A 22,809-nucleotide genomic window follows, 5' to 3' on the forward strand; every position below is an offset into this window, starting at 1 on the left:
GCACTACTTTCTCTGACTGATCCTCCCTGGTGAATACTGAGGAAAAGAATTGTTCAGTATTTCCACTTTTATTTTATCATCGTTTATCAAAGCTCCCAATTCATCTTTTAATGGGCCTACATTCTCCTTCTTTAACCTTTTACTGTTTATGTATTTATAAAACGGTTTAGGATTGCTTTTACTCTCTATAGCGATTTGCTTTTCGTTTACAACTTTTGCTGCGATTATTACTTTATTGCATTTTTTTGCATTCCTTGTAATGCTGGAATGACTCCTCCCCTCCATTAGATTTAAATGTTTTGAAAGCACGCCTCTTTTTAACCATTGCTTCTTTGACCTCCTTATTAAGCCATATTGGTTTGTTTTTAGTACTCCTGCATTTACTGTTCATAGGAATGAATTTGTGAATATGCTCATGGGAATGAATTTGTGAATATTGCTATCAAGCAACCCTTTCAAAGCATCCCACATTTCCGTTTTGTCTTTACCATGAAACAAAACTTCCCAATCTCGTTTAGTGCCTGTCTCAGCATATTGAAATTAGCTTTTCTAAAGTTAAATGTTTTAGTTGTTCCCTTATAGCTGTTTCTTGAAACTGATGTTGAATGTGATCATATAGTGGTCACTGTTTCCCAAGATCTCCCCAACTTTAGTGTTTGATATAATGTCCACATTATTGGTAATAAAAAGGTCCAGAATAGTTTTACCTCTAGTTGGGTCCTTGACTAATTGAGTTAAGTATTGATCCTTTAATGTATTTAAGAACCTGCTGCTCCTAGTTTTTACACATGAATCGTTACTGCAATTTATATCAGGATAGTTAAAATCCCCTAACACTAGGATGTCCCCCATTCCCGCAGCTTTTTCAATTTGGTGTAAGAGTTGTTCCTCGTCATGTACACTAATATCTGGTTGCTTGTAGCACGTGCCAATGACTAGTTTCTTTGCCTCTGTGCCCGCACTTGTGATCTCACCCCATAGCGACTCCACGTTATCTCCAGCCTCCCAGAAAATACCCTCTATTAAGTTTGGTTTTAGAGATGGTTTAGGAAAGAGACATACCCCTCCTCCCCTTTTGGTAGCCCTATCCCTCATGAAAAGAGAATATCCCTCCAAATTCGTGAGAGTCGTCCCACCATGTTTCCGTAATACCTATAATATCATACTGAGACTTTGATACAGGCCATTCCAATTCCCCCATTTTACCCGATAGGCTTCTTGCGTTCACAAGCATACATCTTAGCTTAGCCTCTCCATTGCCCGTTTGTTTTAGTGGTATCTTATCTATATTTACAAGTATCTTTCTAGACTTCCCCTTACTGACTGTTATTCTACTCCCTCCCTTTCCACCCCATCATGCTTAATACAGCCTTCCTCTCTACTATCTCTATCTGACCTATTAAGACTTTCTAATCCCCCCTCCCTGATGTTAGTATCCTCCCTTATGCTAAGCACATTACTTTCTATATACCTTATTGCTGAGCCATATTCGTCATTAGGTAATACATTGGGAATATCTTGGGCAATACCTGTGACAGTATTTCCGGTGTCAATACCCATGCAAATACCCTTGCCATCTGATCTTACATTCCCCCCTTCTCCACCCCCAAATTGTTCACTACCCCCATCCTTACTGCTCTCCCTAATTAACCCGTAGCTTCTAACTAAACCCTCCACCTAGGCTCCTAGTCTAAAAGCTCCTCCAACCTTCTAACCATCCAGCACCGCTGCCCCCTCCTCATTCATGTGCAATCCATAGCGACAAAGTTGGCGCCTGACTGAGAAGTCCGCCCAGTGTTCCAGGAACATAAACCCTTCCTTCCTACACCAGTCTCTAAGTCACACATTTACCTCCCTAATCTCCCTCTGCCTCCCTGGGCTAGCGCGTGGCACTGGTAATATTTTGGAGATTACCCTAGATGTCCTTGCCTTAAGTTTCTTGCCTAAGTCCCTATAGTCTTTCTTAAGGACATCACACCTACCACTAACTTTGTCATTGGTGGCAACATGCACCAAGACCACCGGGTCTTTACCAGCCCTTCCCAACAATCTATCTATCCTGTCTGCGATGTGCCGTACCCAAGCACCCGGAAGACAACAGACTGTACGGCGATCATGGTCCCAGTAGCAGATTGCCCTGTCTTCCTGATAATAGAATCCCCTAACACCACAATCTGACTAGATACCTCACTATCTTTTTCCCATCTGTACCGGGGGGACCGCTCCTCTGGATGCTAGAGGAAACAGTCTCCTCCGGTTCCATCATTTCCTCACTGCCATCCTCAGAATCTTCATCCAATCAGGTGAATTTATTGGGGTTTGGCAGATCGGAGATGTCCTGTCTTCCCCTCCCTCTCTTTCTTCCTTCTAACTGTGACCCAGCTGTCTACCTGATCTTCCTCATCTACCAGTGATCCCCCCTGCAACTCCTCCACCATTCTATCTAAACTTTGCTCGAGATTGTGAATGCTCCTTAGTCGCGTAACGGTCTGCTCTAGATCAGTTACCTGGGCTTCCAGGGCGGCCGTACGCTCACATCTCGCACAGATGTACCCACACTCGGACTGTTGTGTCAGGTGCGCATACATCATGCACGACATGCATTAAATGAGATTACCAATTAGTGGTAACTCCCTGTTACCTTCAGAAAATCAAAAAGAGGGGGACAATCACTACATAAGGAATATATAAGGAACAATAACTAAAATAAAGGAATAAGGGACAATAAATAAAAATATAAATAAATGGATATGATAAGGATAAATTTGGTACAAATACAGGGACTCAACAATAAAATGCAGTAATGGACAAATGAAGACAATCAGTTATACAACACAGTGAGAAAAGCTAATAGGGAAAGTTAATACCTATCTGCTCCCTGCTCCGCTGATCTGTGCACAGAAGTTTTTCTCTCTGGCTGCAGGCTCCCTTCCCCACTGGCTGCTGGCTCCCTCTGGCCGCTGCTTCCTCCTGGCCACTGTCTCTCCCCGGCCGCTGGCTTCCCCCTTGCTGCTTCATCCTCGTGTGCGCACCCAATGTCACTTCCGGTTCCAGTCGCTCAATGCTCTATCAGTAATATGTTTCTCCTACTTACTTGAAATGTATTTGTAGTTGATTATGTGCTCATATTGCTTATTATACTAATGTATAACCTGTGATTGCTGAATTTATTATAATTCTGTCAGTTTTTCTGTCTATTCCGATCTTCAATGCTTGTACAAAGCAGGGTAGGGTCGGATTTTATGTCACTCTAACAAAATTTAAAGTGATTACAGTCACAAATTGTGTAGTACACTGTGCAAGTGTCTGATTATTTATCATGTCTAAGAGTGGCAAGGGTGAGGAAAATACACTCACAGCAGCACCAACACTCATATCATGTCTGTCAAAGCTGGGTTAACCTCTCAGGATCTGGTTCAGAAAAATTGTTTTGTACAGACATTATCCAGTATAGCTAAGCGGATAATTCCAACTTCTGTACCAGGGATAGGTTACACTATTAACCCTTACATGCAGCATTCCACCTGAGGTTTATCAGCAGGGGAAGCAGCAGCCTCTCAACAAAAACAGGCTGAAAGGACAGTGGTAAGTAAAGCACATAGACATGAAACAATATCTTCACAGTCTACACATGCTTCAGATGAGGATTCGTTGGAGAATGAAGACTCATTACACTCCGTTTCTGCATACAAAGCTGAGGAGGAAGGTCTCGGCTCAGGGGACATATCTGAGTTAATTAAGGCAATGAAAGACATTCTATCCTTAGAAGAATCAGCAGAGCCTGTGTTAAAATCCAAGTCACCTGTGTTTAAATGTCCCAATACAGTCAGGACTGAGTTTCCTGGGTCAGAACAGCAGAAGGAAATTATGTAAGAGGCTTGGGCTACTCCCAGTAAGAAATTTAGAATTCCAAGGAAATGGAATTCCAATTATCCTCTTCCCCTACAACCACTTTCTGCAACATCACAATGGGATCCCAAAGGGCCTTCAAGTCTTTGATATGAGACACTTTGAGACGAATATTCGAGGTGGGGATATAGATGGCAGTCTCCTTAGGTTTGAGAGCCAAATGATATTCCTAATGGGATGTCAACATCCAAGAGGTCTGAATGAAAACAACAGTTACTTACCTTTTTTGTGAGATTGAACGTACATCAGGAGAAAACATAATCCTGTTGTATACCATTATGAGATCCAGTGTGTATCCAGGAGTTTTTCCTTTTGCGTAAATGATTACCTGCCGGATACATCCACCTACTCACAAGTAACCTCACCGCTGACCGCAAAGTTCCCACCATTAAAGATAATGGAGCGGCTATGTGCTATGCGCGTCTGACAGCTCAGACGCGCACAGCCAATCAGGAGAGTGCCACGACGTGGCGCTCCCTGATTGGCTGAAAGGACCCTCTGTGACAGGAGTCACAGGGGTCTCAGAATTCGGGGAAAGGGGTCCCATGTGTAAACATGGGACCCCTTTCAGTGCGTGGTCCGGGTAAATGCGTTTTTTTTTTGCCAAGTACATGGATTACAAAAAAGAAGAGACCAGATGCTACACTGGATTTTGGTGAGTATCATTTTATTTTCAGGTACACCATGGATTCTACTTGGAGAAGTGGACCGAGCCTCGTGTGAACATAGGTAAGTATGTGTGTATGTCGGTGTGCATGTATGTAATAAAGTTTTACTTTCACAGTGTGTGTGTACTGTTTTTATTTGGGTATTTTTTTTGTAGTAGAACTACAGGTACCAGCGGGCCCATTTCCCCATCGCATGCTGGTAATTGTGGTTCTCCAAGTACCAGCTTACGAGGGGAGGCTTGCTGGGACTTGTAGTTCTGCTACAAAAAACAATATTCTTTCTTTGTGTCAGTTGGCTATCAGCCTCCCATCCACAGCCCATGGATGGGGGGACAGCCTCGGGCTTCACCCCTGGCCCTTGGGTGGCTGGAGGGGGGACCGCTTGATTTAAGGGGTCCCCACTCCTCCGGGGTACCCCGGCCAGGGGTGACTAGTTGGGGATTTAATGCCACGGTCGCAGGGACCTATATAAAAGTGGCCCCCGGATGTGGCATTATCTCTCCAGCTAGTGGAGCCCGGTAAAAATACGGGGGACCCCTACATCTTTTGTCCCCCATATTTTTTGCACCAGGACCCGATGCAGAGCTCGGTGCTGGATCTAAAAATACGGGGGATCCCCTGTCAACTTCCCCCCCGTATTTTTACAACCAGGACCGGCTCAAAGAGCCCAAGGCTGGTTATGCTTAGGAGGGGGGACCCCACGCATTTTTTTCTTGATTTTAACCCATTCCCACCCCTTCCCACTGAAAACCATGCGCTCTCTATTTTAGTCAGTTAAAAAAATTATATTCTTTTAAAAAATCTATAAATAATACTTGTGTCTCCTAATAGACAAACCAAGCACATAATCCCTTCTAATATAAATTGATATACTATTAGTAATAAAAAAACACAAAAAAACATGTTTTTACATTTTTTATTAGATTCCGCCAGCAAAGTGAGGCGGAATGAAATTGACGAAATGACTGTCGAAAAGCACTGTTGTCAAATCGACATTCTTCAATTGAATATACTTTTGTTGAAAAGCCGCATTTTTACCACTGCAGACATGTCGAATTTGACAACTGTCGAATTTCAAAAAGTCGAATCTGAAACGTCCGTTTTTTTGTCGAAAAGTACTGTATTGCATTGTCGAATTTAAAATACCCCGTTTTTCGACATTTGCGGCAATTTGACCACAATTACATATACCCCATCATTACAGTACTGCCAGCAGGAGAACTGCATAGCAACACTGTAACAAATGTGTTACACCGCAGCCTGCTCTCCCTGTGAAGGGAAGGATTTAAGACGTATCAGCTACAATCAATGTCAGAGTATGTAGCAATTGGATAAGCACCAATGTATAAATAAATCGGCTACAGTGAGGTTCTTTTCAATCCACCTTTCAATAACATTTATATTTAAATTTTAATTCATTTATATTTAAACTATCTCACGATTTGAGTCATCCACAAATGAAATGATATGTTATGGATGACTTATGAGCTGTTTATTTAAACAGTTCAGACAACAAATTAGGTTGAGAACCCCATAATGAGAAATGGTAATATACCCCAATATTAGGAGACTATAGATAACTCCTTGGCTGGATTAATCACTCAATACTGTAAAACACCATACATGAATGTGACTGTCACCCCTTGGTATATATAAAACAATGACCACAGGTATACCACAAGGGACTAATGATATATTATAATCCAATCCTAAGGGAAGAGATAGAACAGTAAATGTAATATTGTGACACATCCCACAATATTCTATTGAACATAGAACTGCATAGGTGGTACTACTTGTGTCAATTCATATATTAAGTGTGGGATCATTACTCAAGGGGTTTGGACTTACAGTACATTAATACGACTAGAGGTTATATAACAATGATTACAGACATACTGTAAGGGATTTAGGACATATTGTGGGATCCAAATAACTTGCTCAATATTGTGATCTATCCCACAGTAATGTGTTGGACCTAGAATTGTATAGGTGCTATTACCTGAGATAGTTGATATACTACGATTGGGGATGATTAACATTAAAAGTTATATTTTTGTTATGCACACCAGTGCCTGCAGGAATGTACTGGTGTTTGAACAGAGAGGGATGCAAAACAAATGAACTCACAGACAGACTGGGAAATATGACATTACGTACACAGAAGGTGATAGGGTAACAAAATAAACACAAAGTGAACAGAGAAGCCCAGAGGCTAAGAAACTGGGTGTCTCCCTAGTATTAGGAATGCTCAGATGGAAAAAGCAAGATGTTGTGTTTTAATACGTAGAGAACCCGAAATGCTGTTGCTAAGGGCAACAGCAAAACCCTAAAGGGTTACCAACGGGTGTGGCAGTAAACTCCTTGGTCAGAGATAGAATAAGACACAAAGAGAGTCTCCACAATCCTAATCCTCACTTGCAGGGCACAGGTTCAGCTTACTGCCACTAAACTGACACATGGACGCCCTGCACAGTGAGAGAGGATTAAGCAGGCAGGTCTGAGAGTACAGCCGCAAACCTGCTGGGTTCACAGAATAGCAAAAGAACCTCAGCAGGCTAAACGACTGACTCCAGCCTTACTGCTAGGTCTGGATTGGCAGAGTGTAGTACCAAATCCCCAGGCCTATTTGCAGTAAGCAACAACAAATACAAAGCTACACAGTACTGGCTAACTTTCAGGAACTGACTAACCAACAAAGATTCAGCAGCATCTGCTTAACCTGAGAAGAGGGTTTATAAAGCAGGTGCTGTCCACGCCCCACTCAGACCTCACAGACTGTGAGCACAAAAACCAGCACCGGATCCCCTGCCGTGCACAGAGCCTGTAACCACTGCACAGCAAAAGACCCGAACCGGAGTATCAGCTGCGCTCAGGTTACTCCGCTAGCACTTGTCTCCCGGTTGCCATGACGACGTGGCAGCACAGGGCAGGAGACCCTAACAATTTTATACAAATTAATAATCTTAGTGCGCCAACACAGAGACAATCTTCTCTTTCTTACCTTTCCCTACACCATGAGCCATAATGGCTTAAGGAAAATAACATAAACATATAGTATGTTCCCCACACTGACCATGGCATATGAAGATATAATGACACTAGGAATATGTACAAAATGACGTTTTGATAAGATACTGATGAATATGTACTTGAGCAGAAGAAGAAATATATCACTTATCAATTGAGACATGCCTACCAAAAGTATCTATTTATATCTCGTGTTTATAGAGCTAAAATACTATGATTTACAATTAATTTACTGTAAAAAAATACCCTTACTGATATGCCTTTTGGCTTACTATATAGACTTGTGATAGACCTAGGAAGTTTTACTTTTATGGACTAGCTAAAAATATAAAGGCTACAAGCACCTCTATAGGACTCATTGATGAAGAACTGAGAGACATTAGAGAATGTATGATTCAATATCTAGTAGCCATCCATTAGTTACTGCTCAGAGAAGGTAGCGGTTGGGAATAATTTAGCAAGAAGAACCTCAACCTATAGCCAGGGTAAAGAAACAACATGTTCTGTCGCTACCTCTTCCATTTCTCTTATCTATACAAGTTTTCGGGAGGGTTGAGGCTTTTCGCATCGATACTCAGTGGACTAGTGCCAGCGATTGTATCCAGAGAACGGGTTTTCCTTATTCTATCTCACATCTCACACTACTCCACTCATCACCAGACAAATAATTTAAACATGGTGAATATTTGATTTATTATATGATAATTGTTTAGAGATTAAACAAAACAGTGGAATGTTGAAGTTATATCAAATATCCTGTATTGTCTCATTAATTGTGCTATGATTCTTGATATTCTAATGTTCCCTTAAACAGTGTTTTCTTTTAGTATAGAGTTACTATGCACAGAATAATATTCTCCCACAACCCTTGAGCATCATTTGATTACGTGTTTATGTGGCTAGTAGCAAGGCCTGTGTGTAGATAACGAGTGCTCAATGATATTGTATGAGACTTTGTGGCAGAACAAGGACATATCATGGAATATCTGATGGACCTTCACTTTAGACAACACGTTATTATGAACAAGAATGACCTTTATGACAACGAAGCCTATCAGAGAACCTAATTGTTATATATAGGAGATTCAAGATTCATGGACAAGTCTGCCATCTTATGGATAAAACCACTCTCTTTAATTAGCTAATCTGACCATATTTGGCATTTCCCCTTATTGTTCATCAACCAATGTATCTCCATGATTTAATCTATATGTACGCCTTGTTTGTAAATAAGCTATGAATAATTGTATAATGTTATGGTATAAATAATGTAAAGTCAGTGTTCTAAAGACACAGGCTCATTGATGAATTATGTCTTGGTCCATGCTCCTCTGCACAGAATATTGGGAGTGGTTCCCTCTTTGATAATAAATTCTCTATGCTGAATATCATCACAATGGAGAACTCTCAATTATTATTATTATAATTCGGCTCTAACACCAGACTTGTTGTATCGGGACTGTTTTCTTTTGTTTTTGCTTGAAATGGAAAGGGCTGAAAAGCCAGAACTTTAGACTTGAATTAGAATGTGGAAGGAAACTTCACTTTTTTGGAGTCTTAGTGCGCCAACACAGAGACAATCTTTCTCTTCTGACTCCAAGATACTGGTTAAGTCTTTACCAAAAAGAATATCTCCAGTAAAAGGTAAAGACTCCAAAATCTTTTTGGATTCTGAATCAGCTTTCCATGGCCCTCATTCCGAGTTGTTCGCTCGGCAATTTTCTTCGCAGCGATTTTCCGCTAATTGTGCATGCGCAATGTTCGCACTGCGACTGCGCCAAGTAAATTTGCTATGAAGATTGGTATTTTACTCACGGCATTACGAGATTTTTTCTTCGTTCTGGAGATCGGAGTGTGATTGACAGGAAGTGGGTGTTTCTGGGCGGAAACTGGCCGTTTTATGGGAGTGTTTGAAAAAACGCTACAGTTTCTGGGAAAAACGCGGGAGTGGCTGGAGAAACGGAGGAGTGTCTGGGCGAACGTTGGGTGTGTTTGTGACGTCAAACCAGGAACAACAAGCACTGAACTGATCGCACTGGAAGAGTAAGTCTCGAGCTACTCAGAAACTGCACAGAGAAGTCTTTTCGCAATATTGCAAATCTTTAATTCGCAAATTTGATAAGTTAAGATTCACTCCCAGTAGGCGGCGGATTAGCGTGTGCAAAGCTGCTAAAAGCAGCTTGCGAGCGAACAACTCGGAATGACCACCCATGTACGTAGCGAAACTGCTCTGCGAGCGGCTACTGCTGAAGCTGATGCCTGAGAGGCAATAGTACCCATATTCAAGGCAGCTTCTTCCAAGAACATTGCAGCCTGTTTGATATGTGCTACATCAGCCCAGGCAACCACTGCTTTTGCCAGCCAGGCTGAAGCCATGACTGGTCTTATGCAGGGCCATTTCTAGACAATTTGGCTCCCAGTGCGAGATTTCAAAATGCGCCCCCCCCCTCCCCATTGCTATAAAAAAAAAATTGCGTGCCCCCCCCCCCACATATAGCCAGGAAAAGCGCTCCCTACAAGGCTGTGTGGCCTGATTGAAATGGGCGTGGTCTCATTACAGTGGGCGTGGCCTCGTCTGATATCACACCCCCCACAGGGGGAAAAAATAAAAATAAAAAAGTCCCCTTTTTACACATTACACCAGGCAAGTGTCCCCATATTACACAGGGCAGCAGGCAGGTGTCCCCATTTTACAAAGCGCGGCAGGCAGGTGTCCCCATTTTACAAAGCGCGGCAGGCAGGTGTCCCCATTTTACAAAGTGCGGCAGGCAGGTGTCCCCATTTTACAAAGTGCGGCAGGCAGGTGTCCCCATTTTACAAAGTGCGGCAGGCAGGTGTCCCCATTTTACACAGTACGCAGGCAGATATCCCCATTTTACACAGTACGCAGGCAGGTGTCCCCATTTTACACAGTAAGCTGGCAGGTGTCCCCATTTTACACAGTACGCAGGCACGTGCCCCCATTTTACACAGTACGCAGGCAGGTGTCCCCATTTTACACAGTGCGGCAGGTATCCCCATTTTACACAGTGCGGCAGGTGCCCCCATTTTACACAGTGCGGCAGGTGTCCCCATTTTACACAGTGCGGCAGGTGCCCCCATTTTACACAGTGCGGCAGGTGCCCCCATTTTACACAGTGCGGCAGGTGCCCCCATTTTACACAGTGCGGCAGGTGCCCCCATTTTACACAGTGCGACAGGTGCCCCCATTATACACAGTGCGGCAGGTGCCCCCATTTTACACAGTGCGGCAGGTGCCCCCATTTTACACAGTGCGGCAGGTGCCCCCATTTTACACAGTGCGGCAGGTGTCCCCATTTTACACAGTGCGGCAGGTGCCCTCATTTTACACAGTGCGGAAGGTGCCCCCATTTTACACAGTGCGGAAGGTGCCCCCATTTTACACAGTGCGGCAGGTGTCCCCATTTTACACAGTGCGGCAGGTGTCCCCATTTTACACAGTGCGGCAGGTATCCCCATTTTACACAGTGCGGCAGGTGCCCCCATTTTACACAGTGCGGCAGGCAGGTGTCCCCATTTTACACAGTGCGGCAGGTGCCCCCATTTAACACAGTGCGGCAGGTGCCCCCATTTTACACAGTGCGGCAGGTGTCCCCATTTTACACAGTGCGGCAGGTGCCCCCATTTTACACAGTGCGGCATGTATCCCCATTTTACACAGTGCGGCAGGTGCCCCCATTTTACACAGTGCGGCAGGTGTCAAGTGGGGGGGGGGGAGAGAGAGAGAGAGAGAAAGAAAGAAAATACTTACAACTTGCCGCTCTTCGGGTCCCGCGCGCCGGCCGCCTCCTCTGTAGATGGTTATCTCCAGTCCTCCTCTCCTCCCTCTCTCTCCCCCCGAGCGCTCCTGCTCGGGGGGCGGGGCTTCACAAAATGACGCGTTTGTGAAGCCCCGCCCCCCGAGCAGGAGCGCTCGGGGGGAGAGAGAAAGAGGAGAGCAGTGGTCACAAAGTGCCGCGGCGGGCGCCCCGTGCGGTTGCACGGCTCGCCCGCCGCTAGAAACGGCACTGGTCTTATGACTGCCCCAGACAGGGAAAAAATGTTTTTTTTTAGAAAACCATCAACTCTCCTATCCATGACATTTAATGATGTTGAAGGCAGAGGTAATGTAGATATTCCCAGTAACCGAATGACATGCAGATCTACTGTGGGGGCCACCTCCCTGTTTAAACAGTCCTCAGCCAGAAGAGGATAATTGAAATTCCATTTCCTTGGAATTCTACATTTCTTACTGAGAGTAGCCCAAGCCTCTTCCATAATTTCCTTCAGCTGTTCTGACCCAGGAAACTCAATCCTGACTGTTTTGGGACATTTAAACACAGGTGACTTGGATTTTAACACATGCTCTGCTGATTCCTCTAATGATAGCATGGCTTTCATCACATTAATTAACTCTGGTATGTCCACTGAGCTGAGACCTCCTTCCTCATCTTCGTATGCAGAACCAGAGTGTAATGAGTCATCTTTCTCCAACGAATCCTCATCTGAAACATGTGTAGACTGTGAAGATGTTGTTTCATGTCTATGTGATTTACTTACCACTGTCCTTTCGGCCTGTTTTTGTTGAGAGGCTGCTGCTTCCACTGCTGGATGTGATAAACCCCAGGTAGATGCTGCATGTAAGGGTTAATAGTGTAACCTATCCCTGGTACAGAAGTTGGAATTATCCACTCAGTTATACTGGATAATGTCTGTACAAAGGTAGTCCATGGTGGTTCAACTTGCACCTGTGTTCTCCTTGGATTTTTCAAGAGACTTTGGTGAAAGCTAAAACTATTTTTCTGAACCAGATCGTGAGAGGTTAACCCAGCTTTGACAGACATGATATGAGTGTTGGTGCTGCTGTGAGTGTATTTTCCTCACCCTTGCTGCTCCTAGACATGATGAATAATCACACACTTGCACAGTGTACTACACAATTTGTGACTGTAATCACTTTAAATTTTGTTACAGTGACATAAAATCAGACCCTACCCTGCTTTGTACAAGCATTGAAGATCGGAATAGATGGAAAAAACGGACAGAATTATTGTAAATTCAGCAGTCACAGGTTATACACTAGTAGATAAAGTCAACCTTTCTGTCAAACTTGACAGGTACCACACCCACTTCTCCTAGGACCCGCCCCCTTTTAATATTAAATGATAGTGTTTTATATCGCTTAATATAAAATTTTATATAAATTGATAGTGTTCGATATTAAACCGTATTAAAAATTGTTGCGTAACACCAGGCACAGAGTGTCGCGCAACACCAGTCGCAGAATGTCACGCAACGCGGCGCGTCAAATCAGGCGGATGAAAGATGCATATTACACAGTGTTAAAACCAGGTAGTTACAGACCGTCTTATTTCACATGGATTAGGCTGTACACATTCAAGCATCACACATTCCAGCAGTTGAAACATCAAGCTTGGCACACATGGTACTAATTTAAAAGGTCATTTTAAATGTCACAGAAACCCCTCAGAAGCCACGATGTACAATTTGACCATGACCATTTCTTAGAAGCAAGGGTTCATCACACATGGTACTAATTTAAAAGGTCATTTTAAATGTCACAGAAACCCCTCAGAAGCCACGATGTACAATTTGACCATGACCATTTCTTAGAAGCAAGGGTTCATCACACATGGTACTAATTTAAAAGGTCATTTTAAATGTCACAGAAACCCCTCAGAAGCCACGATGTACAATTTGACCATGACCATTTCTTAGAAGCAAGGGTTCATCACACATGGTACTAATTTAAAAGGTCATTTTAAATGTCACAGAAACCCCTCAGAAGCCACGATGTACAATTTGACCATGACCATTTTCGATTGTTATCTCTGTAGAGGAACATTAGCACCACCTACAGGGTTATGTGTTGACTCAAATCGGATTTTTCCATCTTTTGGATTAATTACATACCATAATGAGATATCATGGTGATGGGTCCTAAAGCTATGCACAGAATGCATTTATATTGCCTGTGCGCCTTATACACACAACCTGAAAGTAATTTTAGACAATATTTTTTGTAATTTTAGCTACAAATCAGTAAGCCAGTGTATATTTATGGAATCATAAAATAATTTTGTATTCATGTACATTAGTTCATAAGAACTTCTGTATAATGCTTTTTATGAATTAATTTTATTATTAAATAATTTATGAACAACCGCCGCTGAAACGGAAAGCCATCAATTCGCAGCAGCAGGTGTGTAATCAAACACTGTTATATGGTATATTGTTATGCGATGATTTAAATACTGATTTACATGCAGAGTCGTTTATATTTATTTTATAATATATGTATTACAGATGACGCTGTAGCAAGACGCTATGCTCCTTTGATACCAACAGTCAGTGATACATGCGCGCAGATACACAGGCCTAGTACAAGCGGGAAAATATAAAAACGCACAACCGCCGCTGAAGCGGAGAACCATCAATTCGTAACGCCGGCAATTGTACATAAGGGCGTTGCTAGGTCATCAGTTATGGCTGTGCATAACGGCTGTATCGTCCCGAACAAACGAAAGCCTGCTCGACCAAGAACGAATGAGAGAAGGCATAATTCAACATTTACAGATCTGAAAAGAAAATTGTCATATTCCGAAAATGATAAGCCGCAACGGAGAAGGATCGCGTTACAAACTGTATCATGCGTAAGTAATGATGTTGCTGTAACATCAAAACACACAGCGTTTAACACTGCAGACCGGGATGTCGCTGGTAATACAAAGACTGTAAAGGTTAAGAGGGCATCGCGTCTCTCAAGAAGTAATGTTAAGCAATTGTCGCAATCCGCTGTAATCACAATTCCAGATACACAGGTTTGTTCTGAAACAGAAACAAGGCCCATAGCAGGCATTGGTTTGTTATCAAATATTGACTCAAGAAGTAATGTTAAGCAAATGTCGCAAGCCGATGTCATTACTATTACCGATACACAGGATTGCTCTGAAACAGAAACAAGACACATAGCTGGTAATCCTGTGATATCAGATATTGATGACATAAATGGGCAAGAGCTTATTACAAACTGTGTAGAGTCAACGACACAAGATCCGCAGAATAGTTCTGATGAAGTATTATCAGCCGTTGCAGGAATACCTGGTGATACTACAACGGTTGATTGTGTAACATCAATGCCCAATATTTTTACAACGACAGCCCTGGTACACGCATCGGCTGATGCTTGTGTACCGGCGCGAGGGCTAGCGCCCGACATAGTTGATGAATGTCAAAATTCAGAACAATTAGGCCAAGACGCTGAAATACAATTTTACGCGTTGTTGGGTAAGATACGGGAAGATGTTGAGAACATGGGCGTAAAAGCCGGATACTTGTTAAAACACATTAAAGGTGTGTGCCACGGTAGTAAATGTAAACAAGACATTGTTAAAGAAGTTGTTGAGACGTATATGAATGTCATGTCAAAATACATAGATCGGTCGGTTAAGACAACTGAATTTATTAAAGCCAACATACATCATTTTGCAGAAATAAATGAAACTGATCCGTGACTAGGCATGCTAGGCAATGGTTTGAAACGTGTTTTTAATTTAAATGCCTGTAAAAAAAAAAAAAAACCCACGAATTAAACCTTGTTTAACATACAAGATCTCACAGTTATTCCGACGCGCAAAGGTGAAACAGGCTGTAACAACATTAACCAGATTGAGAAAGCGCAAGCGGCACAGGGAACATGTGGTAGGCGGGACGCAGAGTGCAATGTATGTAGATATAGATCAATCGCCACCCCAAGCATTACCGAATGACGAATCACAGGCTGACAATATTGAGCGCAATGCAAGCCCCATATATGATGATGCAGACAGTGTTGAGTCACCCGGTAATGACGAAGGTCGGCAACATGTATACTTAGAGGCAATTAACAGTTATGAACGACAACGACCGCATTTCAGAGCCGTTGAGTACCACAGTCACTATCGGTTTGTTAATTTGGACAGGGTTACATCATTTGTAGAGGGGGTTCGAGCCATTCATACGGCTATACAGGCCATGCTCGATGGTGTCCTTGCGGGCGTGGATCCGGCCGACCGCGTTCAGCTTAGATTGGAGGGGGGTGGGTTACACAATGCCATCTATTCGCATCGTAAGCCGCAAGAAACATTAGACGCTGCCAGTTTTTTTAATCAGATTACAAACACGCTTCAAAGTAACGCTGAATTCTTATTATCCACAGGTTTAAGATTTGTGATCAGTATTTTTAGAAACAGATCAGGGTCTGGCTTGACTGGGCGTAGTTTACAACGCCTGCCCCAAAGTTTAATAATAAATAAAAGAAAGAGATATCTCTATGACTTCAGACGCATAGGTAATAACCTGTGTTTGGCCGCTAGCGTCTGTAAACTTCTGGATAAAGGTAACAATGCCGATGATCATGTAATACAGGAGAGAGCGATCCAACTACATAAAGCTTTGAATCTGCCGCTTGATAAAGCGGTCAGCTTTAGCGATGTTGCAATTTTTGAAAATTATTTAAATGTCTCAATCAATCTCCTCTATTATAGTCAAAATGATTGGAAATACTACAGTACGGACAGTCGTTACAAAGACACGCTGTTTGTGCTATATCACGATTGTCACTTTTATGGGATACTCGATATCAAAGCGTTTCTTGGAGCCCGATATTATTGCATCCGTTGTCATAGCGCTTACCATCATAAAAATAATCACGATTGTCTTTTCTTTTGTAAGGCTTGTCACAGGCCGGATTGTATTGACGATGGTGTGACGGCTTTAAGGTGTTCGTTGTGTAGGGTATTTTGTCGATCAAACGAGTGTTTAGAGCTACACAAAGCTTTAGCTCTTGATCACAAAATATCCTGTCTTGAACATGTATATTGTGACAAGTGTTGTCTCTACAGGCGAACAGATCATAACTGCCGAGGCCTAAAGTGTCCCATTTGTAAGGTGTTCGTTGATGGTTTTTCGAACCATTTGTGCTATATACAAACCATCAAGCCGGAAGAGCCCACAAAGAAATACATCTTTTATGATTTTGAGTGTATGCAGGAGACAGGTGTGCACATACCAAACTACTGTTACGCTTTAACATTAATGGGGGAGAAAGACTGGGAGTTTAAGGGTGTTGCATGTATCGAAGACTTTGTAAAGACATTCATGAAACCAAAATTTGAGCATTACACATTCATAGCCCATAATGCAGGTCGCTATGATGCATATTTTGTGCTGCGCCAGCTGATTAAGGAGAAATTAAAGATTGAATTATTATCTAGAGGCGGCAACATAATGTGCATCACGGTAAAAGATTTGAAGATAAGATTTATCGACTCTTTAAATTTTTTACCCATGCGGCTTAGCAAGTTACCAAAGGCGATGGGGTTTGACGGTACCAAAGGTTATTTCCCACATTTTTTTAACACAGCTGATAACCAAAATTACATAGGAACTATGCCGTCAATAGAGTATTTTGGTCCACAATACATGATGCCTGATGAATTATCTGAGTTTACAGCTTGGTATAAACAGTGTGTACACAAACCGTTTAACTTTCAAAAAGAGCTCGTGCGATATTGTAAAGACGATGTGAAAATATTACAAAAAGCTTGTGATGCTTTCAGATCTGCTGTTATAGCCATGACAGAACAGGAGTTTCTAATAACAAAGAAAAAAAAAAAGGTTGTGGTTAAACGTCACATCGAGGCTTTTCAATTAGTCACGTTGGCGAGCGTATGCATGGCCATGTACCGTTGTAAATTTTTACAGGAAAAGACACTGGCGCTTGTACCGGGTGATAACTATCACAAGACGCAGAAGCGTTACTCAACGCCCGCCATACAGTGGTTAATGTACATAGAACACAAAGAAGGGGTGAGTATAAGACACGCTTTACAAGGGGGTGAGAAGAAAGTTGGTAAATACAGCCTGGATGGTTATGCCGTGATTAACGGAACACCCACTGCATTTGAATTCCAAGGTTGTTTTTACCACGGCTGTGGTGCTTGTTACAACGCCGATGATAAAAACAAACTGACTAAAACGACCTACGGTCAATTACACCACAAGACGCAGGTAAAGTTGCACTACCTTAAACGTTGTGGATTTCAGATACGTGAAATCTGGGGTTGTGAATGGAAGTCTATGCTAGATTCTGATGCGGATCTACAGGCTTTTCTGAAGGGTAAAGATTTACCCGAACCCTTGGAGCCACGTGATGCGCTTTATGGCGGGCGCACAAACGCCATAAAGCTGTATCACAAAACAGGCTGTGATGAAAAAATACACTATTTTGATTTCACCAGCCTCTATCCGTATGTTAATAAAACCAAAACGTATCCTATACAGCACCCACGCATTATTTATAAGGACTTTGGTGATGTCACAAAGTATTTCGGTTTTGCCAGGGTTAAAGTTTACCCACCTCGTGGCCTATTCTTTCCGGTTCTGCCAGTTAAAATGGGCGGCAAGTTAATGTTTCCATTATGTCGCACATGCGCTGAGTCTGGACAGACTGAGCCGTGCGTTCATGATTCAGAAAAACGTGCGCTCATCGGTACATGGTGTACCGTGGAACTAAACTTGGCTGTAGAAATGGGGTACAAGGTATGTAAAATCTATGAGGTGTGGCATTTTGATGAGAGATCTGACAAATTGTTTTCAGGCTACATTAAAACGCACCTCAGGGATAAACAAGAGGCCTCTGGTTATCCCGAATGGTGTACAGACGCCGAGAAACGCCAAGAGTATATAGACGCCTATCAAAAAAATGAAGGCTTGTCTTTACGACCCGAACACATAGAAATCAACCCCGCTAAAAGACAAATTTCAAAATTGTTTTTAAATTCCTTATGGGGTAAATTTGGTCAACGTAGCAACATGCCCAATACGTGTCTAGTGACCGACCCCGACAAGCTTTTTGAATACGCGTTCTTACCGTACTATGACGTGTCCGCTTTGGATTTTATTGACGATGATACAGTTATGGTAAATTGGAAGTATGCCAAAGACCATTACACCAGGGGTGCAATTTCAAATGTAACTATAGCCATCTTTACAACTGCTTATGCACGTGTTGAACTGTACAAACTACTGTATAGATTACAAGATAGATGTCTTTATCACGACACCGATTCTGTAATTTTTGTCAGTAGACCCGGCGACTGGAGCCCGCCATTGGGTGATTATTTAGGTGAGTTGACCAGCGAACTGCCCACAGGCACCCATATAACAGAATTTGTCTCAGCCGGTCCCAAGTCATACGGCTATCGACTAAACAACGGAAAGACCTGTTTAAAAGTTAAAGGTATAATGCTCAATGTTGATAATGCGCAGCACGTTAACTTTGACAGCCTGAAAGAACTGGTCTTAGATTATCCTTTAAACCCCGAAGGCGATGACCAGAAAAAGGTTGTGATCCGTCAACCCGGTATAGTACGTGTGAAAAAGTGCTGGCAGATAGAGACGCGTACTTTGCAGAAGACGCAAAGGTGTGTTTATACTAAACGGTCTCTTACGGACAACTTCACAACACTGCCGTTCGGCTATTAAGATGGACACCAGATTTCAGCACCCTTTCTCATGTATTTTAGCGGGTCCGTCCAATTCGGGTAAAAGTTATTTTGTCAAAACGCTGTTGCAACACGCTGCAACACATATGACTCATGTACCTGATAATGTTGTTTGGTTTTACACCTGTTGGCAACCTATATACGACCAACTTCTGCGTGATTACCCCGGTACGCGCTTTATAGAGGGGTTACCAGAGTCTTTTAGCGATGATCAACTTTTTCCCCCTGATAAGGTTAATTTAACAGTGATTGATGATTTGATGGACGCGGCAAGTAATAATTCTGAGGTTGAGAAGGCTTTCACAAAGTATGTACATCATCGTAATCTCAGTATCCTGTACCTTGTCCAAAACATATTTTGTCAAGGTAAAAAGAGCAGAACTATACATTTAAACACAAAATATATGGTCCTGTTCAAAAACCCCAGGGATAAAATGCAGGTGGGCATTCTGGCTAGACAAATGTACCCATCGAAACATCGTTTTTTTCTCGAATCCTATGAATCCGCAACGGCTGCCCCTTATGGGTATTTGCTGGTTGATTTAAGAAACAACGCTCTTGACGATTATCGTTTACGAAGCGGCTTATTCCCACCAGACAAGCCTGTCGCTTTTGTCATTAAGAAGCGTGGTTCTATAAAGCTATAACAGTACAACCTTTAGTCATTTGTTGCCATTCTAACAACGGTGAACATGTCGGGGCGGATAAGACGTAATTGGGTGCTTTTAAAAACGTTAATTAAAGCAACACCAAGCCAAAGAAATGCTATTTTATCCAACGCTTCAAACGATTTAGTCACGGCTATTTGTGAGATAGCGCTCAACACGCTTAAAGGCAAAATACCGCTGTCTCAACGGCAGCTGAACTACCTTAAAAAGAAGCGTGCGCTTATAAAATCACTTTGTAATAAGAAATGTGCCATTGGAAAAAAGAAGAGTCTGGTTAAACAGTCGGGTGGTTTTATCGGCTCGCTGCTTGGTTTTGCTATACCGCTAATTACAGGACTATTGTCTAATCGCTGATGGAGTACGCTGAGAAAATGTATCTGGTGCCTCAGAATCAGATAGAACGTTTACATAATAAAACGAACAGCGACGACATACGTAAAACAGCAACGCACGGTCTAGATGTAGAGATCGTGAAAATACTACAGAATAATGATTTATCAGAATATGAAAAAGCAAAGCGATATACAATGTTGTTGCAGAGATACCTGGTGTTGAGTAAGCAGGCTGATAGTGAAATGTCAACTTTAGCTCTTTTATCACCCGTTGCAAAATCTGTTGATGAATCAAATAATACGACACAGCCTATTGCCCCCGATGCTGTTTATCATGAGCTTTTGAGTGGTGTTAATGACCGGTATAAGAAAAACTGTGAAATACTATTGAGTAAAATGACACGCTCTAAACACATCACAGACTGGAACAGTAAAGGGGAGTTTCTGTACAAAGGCGTCACTGTGCCTGGTTCCAACATGTTAGATTTAATAAGAAGCATCACGCAAAGTAACGGTGTGTCGATCCGTAATATACCGAATGGTTGGCCTGAATTTATGCGGGCTATGTCTGAATTGAATATTCCCTCAACCGTCATAGCCAATGCGGGGAATAGAATGTGTTTAGAACGATTAAAAGCTGAGATGCAGGATGACTCTGATGGCGCTGTGACATCGCCCATGTCGTTACAAACCCTTAACAAAGGGCGAATAAATGTTTTAAGTCCCCCAGGTTTAACAACACCGCACGGCTACTTACTGCCTAGGAAAAGATCCGTAAATCTATTTCAGGATTCACAGTGGCTGAAACTATAACATATAACTAATTTATATTATTTTTATACACTGTATTTTGTGTTGGTATTTTGCGCCACAATGTTTAACTTATGTCAATAATATTTTATGTAATGTTTTAAATTCATCTTTACCGTGTTATATATATATATATATATACATATATCAATAAAATATGCTTATGCTTTATAAAACAACGTTTTGTTCTTTGTTTCTATTGCTGTAAACGGAAGAAATTTCAAGCACACGATATAAAGTTTAATAAACAACGTTGTTTATTAGAAAAACATCATAGATATGATGCGTTGTACATAAAACGTATCAAACAGAATGTTGATTACAAGTTACACAAACAATACAACGTTGTGCGTAACACGCTTCACACACAGCGTTGTGCGTGAAACATTTTATGTACAACGTGTCAAGTTATGACACGTTGTACATAAAACGTTTCACGCACAACGCTGGTTACAAGTTACACAATTCTGTATATATCTATATGCATAATGACTCAGACAATGGCTTCTTGGGAGTCGTCTTACAAAATTTGAAACAAAACAATCATTACGTTTTGTGTCATCACTAAAACGGGCCAGTACATCCACATATTTGTATTTTTTACACATGTAAAATATAAAGTATATGCAATATTGACCGCAAACGGTACTGTTAAAATTTTGCAACTGCATATTTTGGTGATAAACACTTTTTGAATTCAAGTTTAAAAAATGTATTATTGCCTTTGGGAATAGGGGGCTGTCAGGGGCTAACCCGTAAGAATCAAAAAAGTAACATTCACGCTTTTCGTTAAAATAAGCGGCCAACCAGTGCTCACCCGGCTGCCCGCTGCTATGCGTATTGATTACAAACGCGCAGGGATATTGCGACAGTTTACTGACCGGCAACATATCGCACGGATACGTTCCTTTAAAAATATGCCTTGTGCTTTGCACGGCGTACAGAATACAGTTTATCTGTAATGTGTTCATTTTTTCAGCAGCGTAGTGTTAGTTTATTTCATTTATAGATAATCGTACAGCACATCGCGCCTTTGATTAATCTCGATGATGTTATCAAATAGAGCGTATATTATCACATCGACTGTCCGGTCCAACGCGGCTGCAAAGCGGAATTCGGCACGTAGATTGCCTGTTCTTATCAGGGAAAGGTGTTCTCCACACTCCTGTTCTGTTGAAAGGTCAAAAGCAAATAGCGTGTAGCCCCTGAGGTACTCTTCGCGGTCAATCAGTATACCATTGTCAGATTTCTGCTTATTTGTGATCTGTATGAGTGACATATACTCTCTTACAGCATTACCGCTTTCAAAGTCGGGTTGAAATGGCTTGGCGGGATGCGGCGTTCCATCCAGATAAAGGGACGCAAAACTTACATTTTTATGTTCAAAGCACAGGGGGTTCCGGTTATGGATTCCTGAAAATGATTCGTTATCCACGAAACCTGCTATAACTGTTTTCGGCACTTGTCCTAAAAATAAATTTTCTAGATTAAATACTCTACTGCCTGTTGGTACGCTGTAGATTTTCATCCCAACGCGGTCAATCGCGTATTTCGCGTTACCGTTTAACAGAGCCTGCGCGTGCCCAATCCGCACGGCCGGTGAGACCTGAACTCTTTTCACGAACAGGGATGCAGCTGTGATCTGTATTTTAAAGGCGTCCGCCTCAGACGACATTAAGCAGAATGCGTCTTTGTTTCTGGTTAGTTTAATCTTCAGATCAACGGCGTTTAAAATTAGTTTATGTTGATGGAAGAGGTCGCAGTGAAGCGGGCCTAGCAGTTCAACAGTGCGACTCTGCGCTGTTGCGCCTGCTCGTTTTTTGAA

The sequence above is a fragment of the Pseudophryne corroboree genome (assembly GCF_028390025.1).
Source record: "Pseudophryne corroboree isolate aPseCor3 chromosome 3 unlocalized genomic scaffold, aPseCor3.hap2 SUPER_3_unloc_5, whole genome shotgun sequence".
Taxonomy (NCBI): Eukaryota; Metazoa; Chordata; class Amphibia; order Anura; family Myobatrachidae; genus Pseudophryne; species Pseudophryne corroboree.